This window comes from Sus scrofa, chromosome 8, assembly GCF_054392235.1.
Source record: "Sus scrofa isolate SSC_HxYL_T2T_F1_AM1 chromosome 8, Sscrofa_HxYL_maternal_Yorkshire_Landrace_v2.0, whole genome shotgun sequence".
Classification (NCBI taxonomy): Eukaryota; Metazoa; Chordata; class Mammalia; order Artiodactyla; family Suidae; genus Sus; species Sus scrofa.
The window spans coordinates 14,513,074-14,535,363 of NC_139390.1; the positions used below are offsets into that span (position 1 = coordinate 14,513,074).

Below are 22,290 nucleotides of genomic sequence, written 5' to 3' on the forward strand. Positions count from 1 at the left end.
CCACTTTGTGTTGCATCCAGACAGCTTGAAGCATTAACCACAGCTCCAGGGGTGGGACCTACAGAGTCTGAGCCAATCGTGGCAATCCTATTGCATTTTCCTGGCAAATATCTCATGGATGAGCCAATCAGCATAAGAGTTTATGCAGGAGCATGCAAGGGACCTAGCTCGGGGTAACTGACGGAAGAAGACATCCGCCTGGGGTTTATGGGGGAAAAAGTTTTCTCCGTTTTCTGAAAGACCTTTACTTTTGCTCTCTTTTCCAGGGGCAGATGAGGATGGAAATAGCGTTAGGAGGTAGTCACTTATCTTGGACTCACAAAGGGATATGTGCCTGACAATCACTCCGGCAACAGAAAACAGAAAAGAGAGGGGGAAAGGATCCTTGGTAACTTTACTAAACCAGGGAAGAGCCAAATCCACCTTGCAGTTCATTTCTTCTGCATTTTTCTTCCAATCATATGGGATCATTAAATCTCCTTTATTTTGGAACAAATTCAGTTTGTTTTTAGTTAAAATCAAAACGCTATTAAACTCTGAGAATAAACTCCCTGATACTTTTTTTTAAAACATTCACATGTGCCCAGAGCCAGATGAGTCATAATAAAATGCGTCCTCAAAAAAAAAAAAAAAAAAAAAAAAAAAAAAACTATTGTCCACTAAATTGATGTTTAAAATTTCTTTAAAATCTCTCTCCCAGAGTTCCTGTCGTGGCTCAGCAGAAACCAATATGACTAGCATTCATGAGGATGCAGGTTCAATCCCTGGCCTTGTTCAGTGGGTGAGGGATCCAGCATTACTGTGAGCTATGGTTTAGGTCACAGATGCGGCTCAGATCCCGTGTTGCTGTGGCTGTGGCTTAGGCTGGCAGATACAGCTCCAATTAGACCCCTAGCCTGGGAACTTCCATATGCTGCAGGTGTGGCCCTAAAAAGACCAAAAAAAAAAAAATCCCTCTCGCTTTTGAAAAAGATTAATAATAATAATCATGGTTTGACATGCATACGCCCCAATACATATATTTGAAAAAATACTACAATTATTTTCGCTTGCAGGAAATTCAGTATATTTGGGTAGAGATTAAAGATACCGCAGTTAGTTTTGATGACTAATACAGAAACAATATGCTTATAAAATATCAATTTTATGCTTCTTTGTGTCCCAATCATGTATTTATACTTAATAAAATAATACAAAACTTAATTACCTTTATTTTGGTGAAAAAGCATAAAATCCATTAATTTGGCATAGGAGACTATTTCTATTTTTTTACAAAAAGGAAAAATGGAGGAGAAAAGAGAACCCTGAAGGCAACCATAAGTACACACATCACATTAGTTAACATAACTTCAGAAACTCTATAACTAATATTTTCCCTCAATTCTGTGGGCCTTTTTCCTAGTCCCCTAAGTATGTGAAGTTGGCTGTTCTTCCTCATTATTTGTATTTTTATTTATATCTTAGCAAATGATTCCTCCACTTGTTTTACTTCTCTGTACCTCAAATTCCTTTTGTATAAAATGGACTTTTTTTAAGGCTGGAACGAGCCAACATATGTAAAGTTCTTAGAACGCTGCCTGGAGCGTGCTATGTACTCATTTAGTGCTGGCTGTTATTAATTTCTGTTACTGTCAACAGTGTTATGTAACACACATGTAGTGAACATTTTTTACTGTCATTCTTTATAAATGTAATTTTATTGGATACACAGCATGCTGAGAAAAGATTATAATAAAATATAGTTTACTTTTGATTTGGGGGGTTAGACAGTTTGTAATTTATATTTTTTAAATTTGTTTTACTATAATAACCATGGAATGAATAGCCTCCATTATATATCTTTGCATACAAGTCTCTTATTTCCTTAGAGAAATTTCCCATTTTGGAATTGGAATCACTCAATGAAATGAATATATTGGGCTGATATATGTCCCCCAAATATTCTCTGGGCTCCCCTATGTTTCCCAGCTTCCTTGCAGTTCACTGGGCTTAATTCTGGCCAGTAGCCCCTGGAAATGAGGTGTGTGAACCAAAGTAAGTTGTTTCACTTCCAAGTTGAATATTTAATTGCCAGCATAAGAATTTTGAATGTTTTGTTCTCTCTGCTTTAGTGTATTACTGAGTTCCTACATGAGGGGCAGTAAACCAGGGAGTTTTTGGACCTGAAACAAACAGACTTAACAAGAGTGAAAAGGAAAAAAATTTTCTCATTAAGTATCGAGGCTTGGAACTTCTTTGTTATTGCAGAAATAGGGTACGACTATGGTAAAGACATCACAGAAAGTGAGGGAATTGATAGAGTTTAGCAGGATATTGATACTTTTTATGGCAGTGACAAAATACCTGGCAAAGCTTTTATAACCTTCGATGTATTCCTGGATTTATATGAAAAATTTGGAAAACAGGATAGCAATAGCATACATTGATTGCTATTGGTAGCTATCAACTAGTTATTATAGGAAAAATAAACTCAGGAAAGAATTAACCAATTTGCAAGCAGAATTTAAAGGTAAAGGATAAAATTCAGAAGGTCCAAAGATACAAGGTTTGGAAAAGGCACCTGTTTATTACCTCCAAAAAATAAAAGTAGGTACAAAGATTATGACCGTCAAAAGTGGCCAGAGTTCCCTGGTGGCTCAGTGGGTTAAGAGCCTGGCATTGTTACTGCTGTGGCTCTGGTGGCAGCTGTCACATGGTTTCAGTTCCTGGCCTGGGGAACTTCTACATGCCATAGGCATGGCAGAAACAAACAAACAAGTCCAGTAAGATTTTCATGTAATTAACTGTTCTCAGGGCAAAGATTAGACTAAAAGTTTGGTGCCTTCATTTACGTAAGTTTGCTCAATGAAAAGATTGGATTCAGGGTGAAGTCTGGCCACAGAAGTGCGACAATCTAAAAACAGTATGTAATAAATCAAAAGAGAGAAGTCTATATTTGAGAAAATGAAGAAATGAAGCTGATATGAAAACGAAATATCAAATGAGCTGTCTTCCTGTTTACTGGTCCAAAGATGTGACCTAAATCAAGATAAGAATTGTGCTAAAGACTTGTAGAAAGTTGTATCATCAGTCATCAGTGAAACTATAAGCATAGACTGAAACAGTCCATGTTCAGTCAAATTTATAAAGAGACTGGACAACCAAACTTTCACCATCAGGAAACAGAAAGATGCAATGACCCCAGGAAAATCTTCTCCCCAGGGTCCACTGCCCAGGGACTGAGGAAGAGCACAGAAAGGAAGAGTATCTATAAGTGAAGCCAGAGGACTCAAAGAGAAATGGATGTGGGAGCTCCCACCAGATTGCTAGGTGGCAGAATCAGGAACTAATCAAAGAATATCCCAAAGGATTAAAATCGATAGCTTTCTAATGCAGTAAAATTGCTGTAGATTAGTGATTGCTGGGTGTCTTCCATTCTTCCCCTTTCTGAATATAAATGTTTATTGTTACTATCCTGTCCTTGCTCCATTAACATGTAATGTGTACTGACTGTGCAATGGTGAGTGCCAGAGATGAATTGGGGTGGGGGGTGGGTCATAAGTTTGTTAGTTTATAGGTTTCTGGGGAAAACTAGCAAAAACAGAAATGCTTGCTAAATGTTTTATGAGTTTTTCTACATTGCCCAGGCCTATTGCAGTTAGGTGAGGTCCTATGACTTGTCCTGTTTCTGAAAGGAATGTATTTTTTTTTTTTTTTTTTGTCTTCTGTCATTTTAGGCTGCACCCGCGGCATATGGAGGTTCCCAGGCTAGGGGTCTAATTGGAGCTGTAGCTGCCAACCTACGCCACAGCCACAGCCACGCCAGATCTGAGCCGTGTCTGTGACCTATACCACAAGTCATGGCAACGCCGGATCCTTAACCCACTGAACGAGGCCAGGGATCGAACCCGCAACCTCATGGTTCCCAGTTGGATTTGTTTCTGCTGCACTGCAAAAGGGACTCCCTGTAAGAAATGTATTTAATGCACTTCCGTGCTAAAATAGTTAAGTGCTAGAGCAAGATGATACAGTGTTGTCTACTTAGAGATTAAGAGGGCTTCCTCTTGTCCTAGGGAACAAAAGAATTGGAGCTGGCACCACATGGAAGATAGCTGACAAAATGTGAAGTCAGCAGGGTCTACAGTAGTTTTCACAGAAGCTTAAAGCAAACTATCATTGTTGTAATCCACTGAAGTTCAGAGACTTTTGTTGTTCTTGTTTCCTTTTTATTTATTTAATTACAGCATCAACCCAGCACTGTTAATTAGATTAACCCAGCACTGTCCAGCAGAGATATAATGCAAGCCACTTTAGTAGCCAGATTTAAAAATAAAGAATCAAGAGCGATGAATTTTAATATTTTATCTAACTCAACATATCCAACTTATAATCCGTACATAAATTGTTAAGGAGATATTTTATATTTTTGTACAAGTCTTTTGTTAAGGAGATATTTTATATTTTGTACAAATCACACCTCAGTTAGGACTGGCCCCATTTCCACTGGTCAACAGCTATAGGTAGCTGGTAGCTACCATATTAACTAGCACAGATCTAGGTTATGTAATGGTGATACCTAAGATTAGAGAATGGGATGGTTAATCTTATGTGTCAATGTGGAAGGTACATTTGGATGAGATTAACATTAAAATTGGGGAACTTTAGGTAGAGCTGCTTGGCCTCCGTATTGTGGGTGGGCCTCTTTCAATCAGTTGAAGGCCTGAATAGAACTAAAAGACCAGGCTTCTGGAACAAGAGAGAATTTTCCAGGAGACTGCTTTCAAACTTCATCTGTACCACGGGCTCTCCTGAGCGTCTAGGCTGTTAGCCCACACTGCAGATTTTGGACTGATTATCCCTCCATAATCATATGAGCAAATTCCTTATAATAAATAAATAAATAAATAAATAAATCTCCCCCCCCCCTCTCTGTTATACACACACACACACACACACACACATATCACATATGCATAGTTTCTCTGGAGAACCCTGAATAATGCAGAGAAAAATTACTTCAATTACCCACTACTACCTTCTGGTTCTCCCCCTCTATCATGGGATTTGGAATTTTAAAACTATGTTTTCCAGAATACCTTATAGCCAAGATCTTAGACACAATTAATATTACTGATCAGTTGCACTTGCTGCATTTTTGAAAGATAAAAGTGAAGAAAAAAAAATATTCCTTCAGGAGTTCCCATCGTGGCTCAGTGGTTAACGAATCCGACTAGGAACCATGAGGTTGCGGGTTCAATCCCTGCCCTTGCTCAGTGGGTTAACGATCCGGCATTGCCGTGAGCTGTGGTGTAGGTCGCAGACGCGGCTCGAATCCTGCATTGCTGTGGCTCTGGCCTAGGCTGGCAGCTACAGCTCCGATTCGACCCCTAGCCTGGGAACCTCCATATGCCGCGGGAGCGGCCCAAGAAATGGCAAAAAGACAAAAATATATATATATTCCTTCAAATAAAATCTAATGGACATGGAATTTTTCAGTTGCTGTATTCTGTGTCTAGTAAATGAAGCATTGCAATGGCAGCTATCACTGTACCAGCAGCGATAAACTATCCTGTTTTCTGTTTCACAGCTACAGTGCTAAGACCCTAAAACCAGAAATCCAGGCTGGCTCTCTTATTTTATTTCTCTTGCCTTCAACAATTTCCTAAGTACTAATTGCATTCTGCTTCAAATACTTATAGAAGTTTCTCTTAAATACATTAAACTTACTTGGTAGAATAATGTCACATTTGAGAAGTTTTCAAAGAAAAATTAGGATCCATTATGGTAAATGCTAAGCCACTGTAACAAAGAAAGACTAAAATATAAAGAAAATAAAAAATTAGTTTTTATTTTGGGTGATGGTCCAGAGATACGTAAATTATTTTATTATGTGGATACATATTGCCAAAGGGGTATTATCTTCCATGAGGAATACTCTGTTTCTCATTGTCAAACTTGGTGCAAACAGGCTTTGGAAGAGAGTCTGTAGAAACTTCACACATGAATACTCTGGAGGACTGCTGGTCCCCATATATTTGAAAAATGCTTTATTATCATAAACAAAATCAGAGGAGTAAAAATAGAGTAGGGAGGAAAGATAATTTGGAAAGAGAGTTTTGTCAAGCATAAGGTGTAACACATACACTCGTGCTAAATTGTGTTATTAGTCAGAATTATTTTGGTCGCAAATTTCAGAAACCCGGCTTAATTAGACTTCAAGGAATCTGTTGGATCACAAAACTGAAAATTCCAGGGATGTATGCGCCTTCAAGCAAAGCTCAGTTTAGGGTCTCAAATATTGTCATCAAGACTTGTTTCATTCTTTTCACTTCAGTTTTCTTATTCTCCACTGAGTCCAAACTAAACAATATCTCTCAGGTTGGTGGCAAGCTGACAGCAAGCAATTCTGTCTTAGCTACTCAAGGGCAATTTCCTCTTTTCCAATAAAAGTGCTAGAACTGAGGTTCACAGAAATTAGTTTAAAATAGGGTCGTGCCCTCATTCCTGAGTCATATTCTAGATGTGGGTAAAACAATATGATTTGGTATATTTCTAATTTGAAAAACAAGATAAAATCAGTTCTAACAGAACACATGGAATGGCAGTGGACAAGAAGTTTTTTTTTTTCCAGTGAAAATTAGTACGTTCTTACTAGAAGAAGAAACCATCTGGAATTCCCTGGTGGCACAGTAAGTTAAGGATCCAGCATTGTCACTGCTGTGGCTCAGGATGCAGCTGTGACGCAGGCTCAATTTCCGGCCCAGGGAATTTCTGCATGCCAAGAGTGTGGCCAAAGAAAAAGAAGTATCATTACTAAGCAAGTTTTGATGTCCATCTCCAGGTAGACTGTCAGAACACTTAAAATACGTAAATAATTTGCTTATATGTTGGATCTTATCATTTTATGTTAATTTTAGCAACAAATTTAGTAATTTTATTTGATGAAAAACCCTTCTATACCAAATGTAGAAACTAGAAATGAATGGGTTTGTGATAAACATTTGTTGTGTAAATAAGCAGGCTTTCTCTTTTTAGCTAATTTACCAGTTCACTTTTGCCACGTAAAAATAACTTAAAATATTCCTTAAAACAGTAGCTATTTATTTGCTCAAAATTTTGTAGATAAGCGGTCTATTCAAGGCTCAGGTGGGACATATATTCTCTATTGTCAATTGGACTCAATTAAGCATTTGCAGTCAGTTCTCAACTAACAGGTACATTTCAACAGTTGTGAAATTTTTCTTGTTGGTCTCAAAGGACCTTACTCACATGCTTGGATTTTTTCTGGACAGATAAGGAATGACTGGACCACACATCTGTCATCATCCTGCAGACTGACAACAGTCATCCTGCAGGCATTCACTTTCTTGTGACTGTGTTTAAAAGCATCAAAGCAAGAAAACCCCAGTAGATAAATACCTTTAAGCCTCTGTTTGCATAATGTTTGTCAATATCCCACTGGCTAATGTAAATCACAAGGAATGGAAAAATAGACTTTGCCTCAATAAAAAGAACTGAAAAAATACAATGGCCTTTTTAGTTTTCAGTTTATCAGAGTTCAATCTATGCTCACAACTATTTGCATTCCTCCTATCTACAAAGTAACGCATCCTCCCAAAGACTTCAAAAAGTCTCAGCAAATTTTGGCATTAGGCTCAAAATCTAGTATTTTGTGATCAGTATCTGGTCTAAGATGGATGTGGCTCCTAAGATTAATCTCCTATTGATTCAGTGACAGGTAAACTTAAAAAAAAGTAAGTTACTTGCTTTTATTTGGCAAATGGACAATATAGTCACACTAGATAATCTCATTCCAAAAAAGAGAGCTAGAAAGTACTGGTACATAGCAATTGTGAAATTCACCCAGGCACACAGTATTGGGTAACCTTATTTTGGAGACAAAATGTTTCTTGATTAGATCAGGCACCTGCTCCTTAAATATAATCCCCAAGTCTACTTTTCTCCGTGGTTTTAAGTTCTTCCCTCAAAGTTATGCTTCTTTTATACACACACACACACACACACACACACACACACACACACACATACATATATATATACACATATACATATACACACACACACCCAAGTAGCTTGCTCAACCTGCTTTCTACCTCTGAAAAGTTGGAGACCAAAGACATTTTCCAATTTGAATTAATGCTCTCACTTTTAGTACAAGTTGTCATACTTTGATTGTTACTACCTATGAATCCACAAAAACCACATCCGCATTTGTTCATGCCATGTTGGCTGAAATAAGGCACATGACCAAACCCAGATTCAAAAATAAATAAATAAATGGAAAAAGAGTTTCCAACTCTTGATGGGAGGAGTTGCAAGATTTTATGACTTTTTCATTAAATCTACCACACAAGAGGAGCTTTAAATATTTGATAGGAAATGCTCATATTTATTTACAGTAAGTAAAAATGCTATTTTGTGATATTGAACTCCTGATTCTTTATGGACATTGACTTTTCCCTTGAACAAATGTAACTGCTAATTAGCATCTGGCATTAAATTAAATCAGGTAAACAAAGGAAAACAAAAACATATGTGGGATGTGTAAAATGGTTGGGCATGAAATTCCTAAAAGAATAAAGAATTTCCCAAATCCCATTCCCTAGAAATAGTCTCTAAATCTCCTCAGAAAAAATAAAAAATCCCAGAATTCTGAACTGAACATTAAACTGACTTCAAATTTTGAATTTAAAATGAAGAATTTATATGCAATTACAAACTAATCCAAAAATATCCTTGCAGATCTTCTCACTAGCATAAGATAACTGTCATCACCTTTTATGGCGGTTATGCTTTGGGTAAAAGAGAATATCTGTCCTTAAAATCCACCCTACAATGTTAATATTATACTACATTTGATTTGGGATACTGAAATTCACTGCCTGAAGCAGTTAAAAAGGGCAGTGGAAATTTTTGCAAGCCAATAAATGTTTCAAGTCTATCTTCAAGGGTCAGTATACTTACACAGTTTCTATAGAAACCATATTTCAATAACTCAGTATCTAAAATAAAATCACCTTGAAGCAAACTAAAAATATTCTATGTATTGAATATACATAGTCTATGCATTGAAAAATATTCTATGTATTGTATTATGGGATATAAACTTTAAAACAATGATTCAATGAAATAAGATCAGAAATGCCTCATTTTTCCCTAAACAGCTTAGTGAATCATAAGGTATATAAAAGTTTAATTTAATAAAAAAACTTGATAAATATTACTATTACTCCTTTTTTCTATTATCTCAACACAATGTATTTTTTTTATCTTTAGACATGGTTTAGGACCAGAGTTATGTAGCTAATAGGAATGAAGATGCAGCTGGATGGAAAAAAAATCAATCTTCCTTCCGGAAGTTCACACCCTACAAACACTAAATATGCAAAATTCTGATAAGAACTTCATCAATTCAAGACACATGAACTTAAGATATATACTCATTGCTAAGTCCAGTACAAGTTCTGGGAATGAGATTGTCCTATTAGCATTTTATGGCATTTAATTTAAATGTCTGATAAAACAAATAAAACTACAAACAAAAATCTGCACATGAATATTTAAAACAGCTTTATTCATAATTTCCAAAAATTGGAAAAAAACAAGATGTCCTTCAGTGAGTGAATGGATAAATAAACTGTGGTACATCCAGACAATGGATTAGTATTCAGTACTAAAAATAAATGAGTTATCAAGCCATGCATGAAAGATAGCCACGACCTTTAAATGCCTATTACTAAGTGAAAGAAGTCAGAAAAGGCCACTTACTGTATTATCCCAACCCTATGACATTCTGAAAAAGGTAAACTGTGGAGCTAAGATAACAGCTAGTGGAAGCAGGCCAGAGAGGGACTAAGCGAGTGCAGATTTTTAACCCAAAACACGTTGTGTGATAAACATGATGGGAGCATATCATTATGTTATTTGTTCAAACACATAAAATGTGTAATACCAGGAGTGAACCATAATTTTAACTATGAACTTTAGATAATTATTATGTGTCAGTGTAGGTTCATCTATTGTAACAAATGTATCACTCTGGTAAGGGATATAGATAATGATGGAGTCTATGCATGTGCAGGGGCAGGAGGTATGTAGGAAATCTCTATGCCTCCCCTTCAATGTTGTATGAACCTGAAATTGCTCTAAAAAAAAAAAATGAAAGAAAGAGGTGGTGGGGAAAGAAGGAAGGAAGGAAGGAAAAGGAAAGAAAGAAAAAGGGAGAGAAAGAAGGAAATGAAAAGTTAATTATACTTAGTATCCAAATGTTCATTAAAAATAACCTGGTATGAACTATAATTCTATTTTTTTAAAGTGTTTTCAGCTTTGGTAATAGAATTTACATATATCTATCTGTCTTTGAAAAAAATACCAAAACCCTTTTCTAAAATACATGTCTGTTATAATAAAAACATAAAAATTGTTAAGACAATGAGGAGTGGAAAATTCTATTTCAATTTAGAGAGTCATGCAAGGTGTGTAGAGAGGAGGCATTTGTGTTGGGCCTTTAGGTGTGCATAGAATAATGTGATATACCAAAAGTGGACTGATTTTTATTGCAATGTTTCTTTTCTACCGTTAGTATGCCTTTCTATTTTAAAACACTTTATAATTGAGCCCATCCATATCGACATAGTTTAACAACCAGGATAGAGAATAGAAACTATCTGTATCAATATGACACAATTATTTCTTCACTGAATTTTCTCTCTAGGAAGATAAGGCTGTAAACCAAAAAAATAACTTCACTATTAGTTTCCAGAAATTCCTATAAACAAATTATCTAGATGAAGTGTTTTCTCATGTAGGCAATTGCTTCTTCTATTAATACAATAGAATACCCATCTGGGCAAAAACTTGCTCTCTAAACAACAGAATCTCACCTAATATTTCCTGTTATTATCTCATGAGCTTTGCCCAGTTTCAATCAGTCCCTATGATGGTTAATTCAATGTGTCAACTCGACTGGACTAAAGAATGCCCAGGTGATAAAGCATTATTTGTGGGTGTATCGTTGAGAGTGTTTATAAAGAAGATTAGCACTTGAATCAGCAGACTGAGTAAAAATCTCCTTTATCACTGTGGGCGGGTGAGCGTCATATAGTCCAGTAAGAGCCCAAACAAAAAGATGGAGGGAGGACAAATTTTCTCTCTTCTTTGGATGTAACATTAACCTAGTAATTTAATAATTCTAGCTTTGTTTAGTCAACAGGTCATTCTAGTAGACCTGCAGAGGAGTCAACTTTTGACAAATTTAGACTATCCACCAAAAACTCATTGAGAAACCATTGCCATCATGGACCAGCATTTCTTCACTCACTTCACCCTTTTGTCTGAAGCCCTGGAGCCTTCCACTGAGGGCTCCTCATGACCAAGTGAGGCTCTCTCTTTCTGAAATAGGTCTACTTCGGACCTACTTTAGTTGGTCAGCAAGTTTTTCTGATAATTTTCTGATGATTTTTTTAATATATTTGGCCATCAAAAATATACATACGTTTTCATAGAGGACTGTACCATCCCATATTATCTGAGGTTTATTTATTGGCATATATTATTCCTATAAATTACCTACTGAGGATAGTAAATATCACATAAGGTGAATGTCTAGAGGCCACTGGCTAGTAAGGAATAGATATAGAATTTTGAACGGCTAACAATGAAGCCATCTATACTCCTACCAAAGTAGGAGTACCAACTGTTGGTCAAAATCTGATTATACAAGAAGACCGCACTTCCAGCAAGATGAAATAGATGTACTTTTTCCTTTTCCTTCCTCCAAGCAGAGCTAAAACCCTGAACGTTATATGGAGAGCAAATATGACAACACTCTGAAAGACAAAGAAAAGAAACAGAATAGCTAGAGACCTTGGAATTCAAGGAACAACATAGCAACGAATACACTGGGTTTCTTTTTGTCTCTAATAATCCAAATTAGGTGCTGGAGAAGCTAGCCATGCACATGTATATACATATATATACACATACATGCATATATGTACACACAAATATATGCATACATGCATATATATGTTTATATATAATTTTTTCAATATTCAATATAAATATATGATGAAAATTCAACAAGTAAGAGTAGCAGTTTTACCAGGTGTGTTTATTCATAGTTGTCTGTTCTACAAATGGATAACTGTAAAAGACACAATGGATGCCAATCACTGGAGCAGATTGTGAGATTCTAAAATAAGTATAAACATATTCTACAACATGGGCAATTCTCTGCGGGCTCACAATCTAGGAAGGCAAACAAACAAGTAAGGAAATCACCCTATTTATTGAGAACTTCCTAAGCGCTGGGCACTGGGATAAAGCTAAATTCTATTTAATATTCACAGCCTATAATCTAGAGTCTCCTATCTTTGTTTTCTGAAACAGATAACTAAAGCACAGAAGGATTAAATCAATTGTCCAATATTATATGGCAAGCAAGTAGCAGAACCAGGATTCAAACCCAAATTTGTATGACTCCACATTTAAGCTCTTCATCCCATTCCATAATATTTCCTATAAATATTCACATCCTTAGGAGATAGGAAACGTAGTCATTATACTTATGTATTAAGAGAAGGGTTAGAAATAATCACATTTATTTCCCACAACCCTTGGCACAACACAGGTGCACATAGGTGTTTGATATGTATTGATGTCTTATTTAATTCAAAGGTCTGAATAAACCTAACATACAGTATACTTTAAAATTTTATTTGTTTGCCATATGCCAAGAGTATCTATAAAGCATAGCATATTGAATATTTTATTTATATTCTTATCCTAACAGGCTATCTCTACTTTTTTCTCTGAAAACTTAATGTAGCTGATTCCCCAACTTCATGGGCCCCAATCCATACCCCCTTAACCTTCCTAAATAATCTAAGGCCAACATTCCAGTCACTTAAGTATGCTATTAATGGCTATTTTGTGAACAGAATACATTCAACTGAACCTATTTATGTTTTATATTTGTTTTCAAATATCCCATGAACCATTATGTCAACACGTACTTTTTATGTTTCCTTTTCAGCATTTCTGAAATTAATAATAATGTGTTGGCAATTAATTTAATTTAAGTTTTAAAACACCTGCCGGGTGTTTTATGCTTTTTATGGTTTCAGAGAGTAGGGGTTAGCATGTGTGCAATATGGAAAGGTTTTTATTTCTTTTTTCTCACTCTTTCTTTTTTTTTTTTAATTTTACGGCCACATCAAATTTATACTATATATTCCCATGCTATAAAAATGCCTGCTTTCCAAACTATTGCATGTGCTGTTTTATAAGGTACACCAAAGGGTATTTCCCTTTCCTGAACCATTTTGATAATCACTCTGCCTTAATGCATGAAGGGGTTCTTTTGTGTAATGGATGTTGGAATGTGTTGATAACTTTAACAGACAGTTGTTAAATTGAGCATACATTTAGACAGCAATTTGTGCTGGCTATGACTACAATACCTCGTGTGCTACCAGAAGAAACTGACATATTTCAGGAAGGGTGATCACTCGTAATTCATCAGACATAAATGACAAGATTGGTTTAACACATTCTATATATCTCATCCTGGTTGACATGCAACTATTTTACTTGTCTGAGAGGACAAATCAAAGTGGCATCTACTACCCATGCTCACATTTCAGCTCATCGGGGCCTACAATAGTGGCACAAAGATTGTTAAATGTGCATTATTGCAGCACTCACTTTCATCTTCATCACGGTAATTAAATTAGTTGAAAGCATACGCTGGGCTCATGACATGCTCCTAAGTGTTTCATGTTTTTTAGGGATCTGTACTAATATCTACACACTGAAAAGTGACAACAATTAATTTGAACTAACAGGCCTCTGAATCAATATCCACCAACCAATCTGACCTGCTATGTACACGATGGAAAAACTTGAGAGAAGTGAAATAGAGTTTTGGGAGTTATATTTCCATTCTTAAAATATAAGGACATTCCTCCAAAGATGAAAATAGTAAAAAGAAAGTCAAGAGTGTTAAAAACCATATTATGACAAATTGTGTGCTACAGCGCTCCTAAGACTGTGGACAGCTTGGGCTGCAAATACCAATCACAGCATCACCCCCAATGTTTGAGGAAATAGTCCCTGATGCTCCTCTCTCTCAGAGACTCTTTGGTCCTTGCTCATGCATATTTGATTGCTTATAATTGCTTTTCTTCTTTCTCTACTTGGCAAGAAATTACTCATTATTTAAGCACTGTCCTTAGAAAGCAGTAAGTGTCTTGGAAATACCAATATACTTTACTTATTCTTATAGCCCCATTTTTTTCCCCAAAGTCATGGTCATATAAAGAAGAAACTAAAGCATATACAGCAAAGAAACGAAAAATGAGAGGATAGTTAGCAGTGAGTAGTTATTTAATAAACGCAGTATGCTATTTTTCTGGATTGTATTATACCTGTGGAATTTGTCAGTTTTTTTTAATTTCTAATTTGTTGTATTTTTTTCCTCTTTCAAAATAAGTATTCATTTTCATGCTTGATTTTATATTCTTTATTTTAATAAACCATGCAAAATTGTATTAGCTTCAGTGTCTACCTACAAAACCTGGATTCACTCTTAACTCAAACACTTTAAATTATTCATTTATACTCTATCTTCCTACTTGTATGGAAGCTCCAAGTGTGCAAGAAGCACAGCTTTCATGTCCACCTCTGTATTTCAGTGTCTCCCCTTGCATTCAGACTTCCAATGTCCAGAGAGATAACAGTTCCATCTTTTAACATGACTATGAGGCATCTCATTATATCATGGTCCACCTCATTATATCATGGTCCACACTGAGTGGCTCCCTCCAGCTTTATTTCACAAGAAATGTCAAGACCATATGTAAAATTCTAAAATAAATTTGTTCTACTGGGATAGTAATGAATGCTTGCTTACCAGAAATTATGAGTTGAGAAGAGGTTGCTGCAGGAAATTCAAGCATCTGCCACTTGAGGTTGTGTGGTACAGCTGGGAATGTCCATGCACGCTGAGACAGAACTTCAAATATGTTTCTTGGACTGTGAGTTCCTGGGAAACAATAAGAGCAGGCAAACGTCATTGCATAAATAATTAGGAACAGAGTGACTTGTTTGAGATCATTCTCAGGAAATTGTTGCAAACTGGAAGACACACCCAAAAAACTTTCTACCGAACTTTCCTGTCTAGTGAGAGATGACAGCTGACAGCATCACTGGCTGAGCAGCTTCAGTGTACACTAATGTCATTTAAGAGTAAAATATTCTTACTCCCTTGCAAAAAGAAGTTATCCAAAATTCATCCATGAAAATCCATCATCAATGTCCATAATAATTCTTTCAAAGAAGGTAGACAGAATTGACACATTTTATAGATACGAAATTCTGGTGTTTGTTCAAGGGCAGAAACTGAAGAAAAAAAAAATACATTCTTTTTAGCAAATTAATGTTTTGTCATGGCTTCCTCACAATCCTATTCTCTGCCTGCAATACGAAAGTGCTCTTCCTGCCAAATGGTATTCTTAGCAGAAATAAATACTTTATAAATCCATTCCCTTTGAAACTTGCATTCAAGTAGAGCCACTCTTATTTTTAGAACATTTATGCATTCCTACTTTAAAAAAAAATCATTTAAAGTTCTACTTATAAAGATCATATTTCTTCTTTACTGCCAAAAGATCACAAATGCCTACAAGGCAGAAAACTTCCTGTTGAACAAGGGAGATTAGATGAGGCTTTCAAAAAAAGATTAATTTGTCTATTGAAATACAGTTGGTATTGCTTAAGCTGATGATTTTCTTAGCAGCCATTACAGTGAGAGCAATATGACAATGTCATAGTTTTAATAAGTGAACATTTTGGTACTACCAAAACACATTAGGCACAGTTTTAAATGAAGTAACCATTCGCAAGCGACAAGAAGCAAATGGTCATCAATAAAAAATGATACAGGAATGAAGGAGGTGAAAAATTGAAAGAGAGCTGCTGCGTTTTTAAAACTCAAATTTTCAAATTAAATCATCAGAGCTTCTCCAAAATGCTGATAGGGGCATAGCTTATACATCTAATTACAAAGATTCTGTTGACCAAACCACGTAAGCGGAGGAGCATTTGTCCTTATTTAAGAGGGTACGCCAGCCACAAATTGCTCTATAGAACACTGAATATAGATAAGCTGGAAACTGTTTTACTTAGTCTTGATACACACACAACTATATAGATGATCTTTGCAAGTTTAAACATTTCAGGCTCAATCCTGTTTTAGTGAGTTTTAGCTTACAATATAATTGTGATTTCATATTCATAAAACCTCAACCAGCTCCTGTTATCTCTTGAGATTTTTCTTCTTCCTTGTTTTTTCATGTACTTAACCAGTACTCAGATAATTGTGTATGGTCTGAAAAGCCTTCCTTCCCCTCAGACTCTCAAGTTTAGAAGTCAAGTTCCATATATTAAATTCCACCAGGTCCATGAAACTCTCCCATTAACTCCACCACCACTATCCCCAATGAAGAGATTTCTTTTGACAAATGGACTTTGGCTCATAGCCCCCATTGCAGCCTTTCCACCTTCCCATTGCAAAGCTTACAAATAACCACTTTGGATGCACACAAACAGAAATACTCACAAAGTGCCCCAAATTCATCTTGACTGACAACCTAACCTCAGCATCTGAGCAGTATTTTCACAAAACTGAAGACAGATGCCCCGGATTAAGAAAATCTTTAACAGGTTTGTTTATGATGTACCTTTATAAGCCAGAGTAGCCCTGTCTACATGAAAGAAAGTAAAAATAAATGTTATTGCTTGTGCATGCACTGGGTTTTAGCTCCCTTGTTCATAAAGCAGACTGTAGCATACAAGAAGATAATACAACAGAATTCTGGGTGGGGGAGAAAACATAGGCTGGCGCAGTATTTGAGCTGTTCATGAGAAACATAACATAAAAATCAGGATGTCATTTCCCCTATCAGAGGTGATTGGCAAGATGATAATTCATCAGGGGCACGGGCTTCTGGAAATCAGTGTAATATGGAGAGTTAGAGCCAGAGAGATGATGGAGGTGCCAGCTTGAAGATGAAAGCTTCCATTTGGACCACAATGATGGAAAGAAAAAAGCAAGATATGAGGAACCAGTTCCAAAAGGAATGATTCTACAGCATTCCCTAAACAAGAGAAAGAATTCCATACAGGCCAAGCAATAAAAACATTTACGACATCATTAGTGAGAGGCAGGAATCCATGACCTCTGAGAAAAGAGCAGAAATCCCAGGACAACAGAGGGATACCAGGGAAGCATGACAGTGTAAAAGAATCAGCTGATACACAAAGACAACAAGCTGATGTAATCAGAGAGTAAAATGATAACAGTACATTTCAAAAAATTAACATATCAAAATTAAAATCGACATCAAAAATTCAGTGGTAAAAATGGACTCTAGAAAATTAAATCAGTGGGAGTGGTTTAAATGTTAGGGAGAAGTGGGCTAAGGGGGATTGTGAGGATGAAATCATGGAAGAGGTGTGGGCAAGTGTGAAGGAGAAAAAAAAGGAAAACCTCCCACAGCTGAGACACAGCCCCACAGAGGGCACCTCTCGGCAGAGGAAGTAATTGTACATTTGGAGAGAAATTTTTGGCACATAAAACATGTCCAAAGATGGTCGATAAAAGGAGATCAGAGTGTTTGAGGCAAGACGTTAACAAAATTTAAACGTCTAGACATTTCATGTGGAGAAATGTTAACTATAACGATGGAGAAAAACATTCTGCACTCAAACATGCAAAAAAGAAAAGAAGCAGAAAGATGCGTGGAAAAGGACAAAATCGAGTGGTCCTCAGCCTTTTCTGTAACAGCAATAGCGGAATATACTCAGGAAATAGTCTCAAAACTGTAAGGAGAGAAAAGTGTGTGATCCATACATGTTTATACCCTGCAAGTTTTCATTGGTATATAAAGGCAAAAGAAAGGAACTCTAAAATAAGGCAAAGTCTCAGAAAAAGGAACCACCAACGTGGCTACACAGGGGGAAAAGAGCTGAAGACCGTCTTTAGTTGATACTGATTTTGATCAAGGGCTCAATAAGGGGAACGTATTTTATAAAACAGATAGCAGTCAACACAGAAATTGGTAAGGGATAATATCAAATTACTATAGTAAATAGTGTTAAAAAAAAAGGAAAGCGGATATCAAAAATCATTGAGAGACTATATAAAAGTCATCACTGATAACAGCAATGGATAGCTAAATTCTTAAATTAACACAACTGGATGGTAGAAGGCTGTAAAGTGGGCAAAGCATACTAAATCCTCTTTCATACAGAAGGCAGAGACAATTTTTTTTCTCTTTGAGAGTGATAAAAAGTTTTAAACATACTTTAACCACTTAAAAAATACCTACTAGGTTAGGAGTTCCCGACAGCAGAACAAATCCGACTAGGAACCATGAGGTTGCTAGTCTGATCCCTGGCCTCACTCAGTGGGTTAAGGACCCAGCATTGCCTGTGAGCTGTGGTGTAGGTTGCACACGAGGCTTAGATCTGGCATTGCGGTGGCTGTGATGTAGGCCAGCAGCTGTAGCTCCAGTTAGACCCCTAGCCTGGGAATCTCCATATGCCTATGCCATGGATTCAGCCCTAAAAAGCAAAATAAATAAATAAATAAGTAAAAAACAATAAAATAATTTAAAAAATAGGAGTTCCCGTCATGGCGCAGTGGTTAACGAATCCGACTAGTAACCATGATGTTGTGGGTTCCATCCCTGGCCCTGCTCAGTGGGTTAAGGATCTGGCGTTTCTGTGAGCTGCAGTGTAGGTGGCAGAGGCGGCTCAGATCCCACGTTGCTGTGGCTCTGGCTAGGCTGGCGGCTACAGCTCCGATTAGACTAGCCTGGGAACCTCCATATGCTGCGGTAAGTGGCTCTAGAAAAGGTAAAAAGACCCAAAAATAAATAAATAAATAAATAACTACTAGTTTAACCAAATCTTTAAAATGGGATGTATATTTTCCAGATTTCTATAAAAATGAAATTTTTTGATCCATAGAGACGAAAGAAAATGAAGAGAGTGAAGTTACTTTGAAGCAGTCAATAAAATTAAAGACAAGAAACTCCCTGAATCACTTCTAATAATAGAAGAAAAGCATGCAATTTATTTATTAAAGGACAAGAACCTTCAAAGAATCAGGTCAAGGTAAAATATTTTTTAAATGGGCAAATTCCACATTCAAGACAATAATGATCAGCATTCACTGGCTGCCAGATCTGCTGTGAATATTTTACAGGTATTGGTTTATTTTGTCTTCACAGAAAACTTATCAGTACTACTTTTGTGACCATTTTACCAATGGGGAACCTAAAGCGTAAATTAAATAAATGCTCATGATGTATGTAAACTTCACAGAAAAGTTTAAAAATAAATACATGTGCACCAAAGTCAAACAGAAATATAATGGGATGGCAATAGTGATTTCTAACAGTCCCAGCATTGTCACACAATCAAATTTAAGGAGGACAATCAGCACGATTTTTACAAAGAATATCAAAAAATTGTTAGAAGTACTGGAACGATCTGGAAACCACTTTCATTGGAAGAACTTTTAATACATGTCACTTAACATTGGCCATATCAAATAGTCAAGAAATAAATATCAGAGATATTTTAAAGATTATAAACAATTACTTCTAACCAAGCCCCAGTTTCCCTTTTAAATATCGTATTTTTCTTAGGAAGTGGGACATCTTCCACATGTTCCTGGGAACTGTTTTCTTTGTATTTTACACATATTCACATGTACACACAGAAAAATACCTAGAATGACATAAATGTTATGCAAGTTTGGCCTTGGCTTATAAGTGGTTGAGTAGACGTTAATCATCTTCATTGCATTTTCACATTCTCTAAACTTTTATATGTCCATGCAGGACCTCTCTAATCAGAAAATTCATCCATCTAATGTTCATGCATCCAAAAACATCTTAATGGATATTTAATAACGTGTCTGTATCTGTAATACTAAGTAACCACTGAATCTGAGGGAAAATATTAATATGCAAAGGGAAAGGATGCAAGTTCCTTTATTGTCAATAAAGGATTCATGAACTTGACTCTATGAACACAGCTGTACAAACCAGGGGGACTGAGTGGGATCAGCTTTATTGAAAGGGCAAACATCCCTAACCACCAATTCCCAGGGAGCTATCCCACTGCAGTCTCCACTGACGGAGTGGAGTGAGAATTTCATCAGATGCTTAAAGGAGCTCCATTTGCCATTCCCATGGGATCATTTGGTGCCCTCTTGGCCTCTCCCAACTGCTCTGTGGACTCTGGCTATGTGCCTATCTGGTGAGAGGAACTGTCAACAGCCCCACCATTCCCTGCGTGCTTAGGTATGTCATGGGGGGTGTTGGGGCAGCTTCCCAGGTCTCCGTTACCCTGGCTGACCTGGGCTGAAGAGCTGTGTGAGATCTGTTCCTAAAACCAGGTGCTGGTAATACAACCGAGAAAAAAATGCACATAACCCTGCCCTCTTGTAATTCACATTTTAGAAGAGAAACAGACATTGAATAAGCAATTACCACAGTGATGAATGGAACCCAAAAAGCGGGCTGGTTGCCACAAAAGTCTATTTTTCCTTTCTCTGCTTTCCCCTTTTGCGTTGCTTATTAACCCAATATGGCGCTTATTACCTTCTGTTTCATTCTGTGCCTCTCTGTGAGCACATCTGTTTTTCCAAGGAGTCAGTCTCTTGCAGGCATCTGCACAGAGCCTGCCTCAAATTAAATGTTCAGAAATGTCTTGCTTAAATGAATGAAGAGAAAGCCTTAGTTCTCTCAATATGCTTCCTTTATTAATATCCTCTACTTAGACACAATTTCAAGACACCAGGAGTCATGTTTATTTAATTTGCTGAAATCTTACATAAACAATTTTTAGAAGGTGTTTTTTTGTTGTTGTTGGGTTTTGTTTTTTCGTTTCCTTTTGGCTTGTTATTACCTAACCTTGGGAAGTGATGATGTGAGAGGGTTTATATACAGAAAGAGCAACGTTAACCGTGTACTCACTTATAAAAATATGCGCTAGCAGTTAGTGGTACTTTTCAGTGCACCAAATGACATATGTACTGCTTTGGTTGTAGCAAGTTTGGAAGGAAGGGGTCCCAGACAAGTGGTTTCTGGTTCTGAAAGGGGAGGATGCCCTTGTCAGTGCTGTAGAACCTATTTTGTTCCTTTGAGTGTGACCTGGAGACCCAGGAAATATTTCAGATCTCCCGTTGCCAATAATTAAGTTGAGTTCGCTGCCATCAGCCCCACCATTCCCTGCGTGCTTAGGTATGTCATGGATAAGAGGAAGCGCATTCATCCATTCCATACACCTGGACTTGGAGACGTGTTACATTTGGACCAAGGGTGAGAAATTAGGGTCACTGGGAAGTTTTGCTAGTACTTTTTGACAAAGATTGAGAGCCCTGGGTGTTCATTAGTTTAAATCACCCTGCAGCTTTGGAGTGACTGACGTTCCCACTGAAGAATCAGTTAGGTCTTCCTTTACAACCAGTGCCCAGGATAAGGACATGTCATAGTAAGATATGGAGACAAAGCTACAGAGGCTTGAGCCAATGAAATCCTATACAATGTTGACCCCAAGATCTGAGTGTTATATCAAGTAACAGACAGGAGGCTCCTTTGAATTCTGTGTGGCACGCTTCCATCTTCCCCAAAATGTCTTCTGTTGCCTGCTCTGGTTTTCTATATCCTGTCCTCTGAGTCAGGGACTCCCCCACACACACACTTCTCTAACTCATTTTTCTAACTAATTCAAGAGACATATGGTCCTGAATCTATGGGAGGGCTTCAAAAATAATGCTTGGTGATGATTACGGTTAAGGTTGAGTTTCAGTTCTGGCAGGCCTACAATTAGGAATCAGATAAAGTTACATGTGAATATCTCTTTAAGCCCAAGAACTAACACACCATCCTTCTCTCAGCTGGATGAGAGCAACCTAAATCATCAATAATCAGAGCCTAGATTCAGAATATTTTCAAAGCTGAAATAAAATCTCTAGTCCATATATATATATGTATATATATATATATATATATATTATATTCCCACACTGCTGGAGTTACTGGAGGCTATGCAATCATCAGTGCAAAAAAAAATGTCAAGATCCATTTCCATGTATACAATCAGAAATGTATCCATACGTCAGCCTCAGCTATGACTACTGTGCGAAGGAGATGGCCAGCCCTTCCCCCATGTCCACACTCCTGGTGTCTGTTCTTCAAGAGCCTGTAACTT

The 22,290-nt window shown here is 36.9% G+C and overlaps 1 long non-coding RNA gene across 1 annotated transcript in view; it reads right to left on the minus strand.

The window, feature by feature from the left end:
* Positions 1-15,010, minus strand: part of LOC146400334 (uncharacterized) — a 127,607-nt gene extending 112,597 nt beyond the window's left edge. Inside the window, exon 1 of the long non-coding RNA XR_014813553.1 lies at positions 14,915-15,010. This is a non-coding gene — a long non-coding RNA (uncharacterized LOC146400334). The remainder of the gene's footprint in view (positions 1-14,914) is intronic.
* Positions 15,011-22,290: the final 7,280 nt, after the last annotated feature.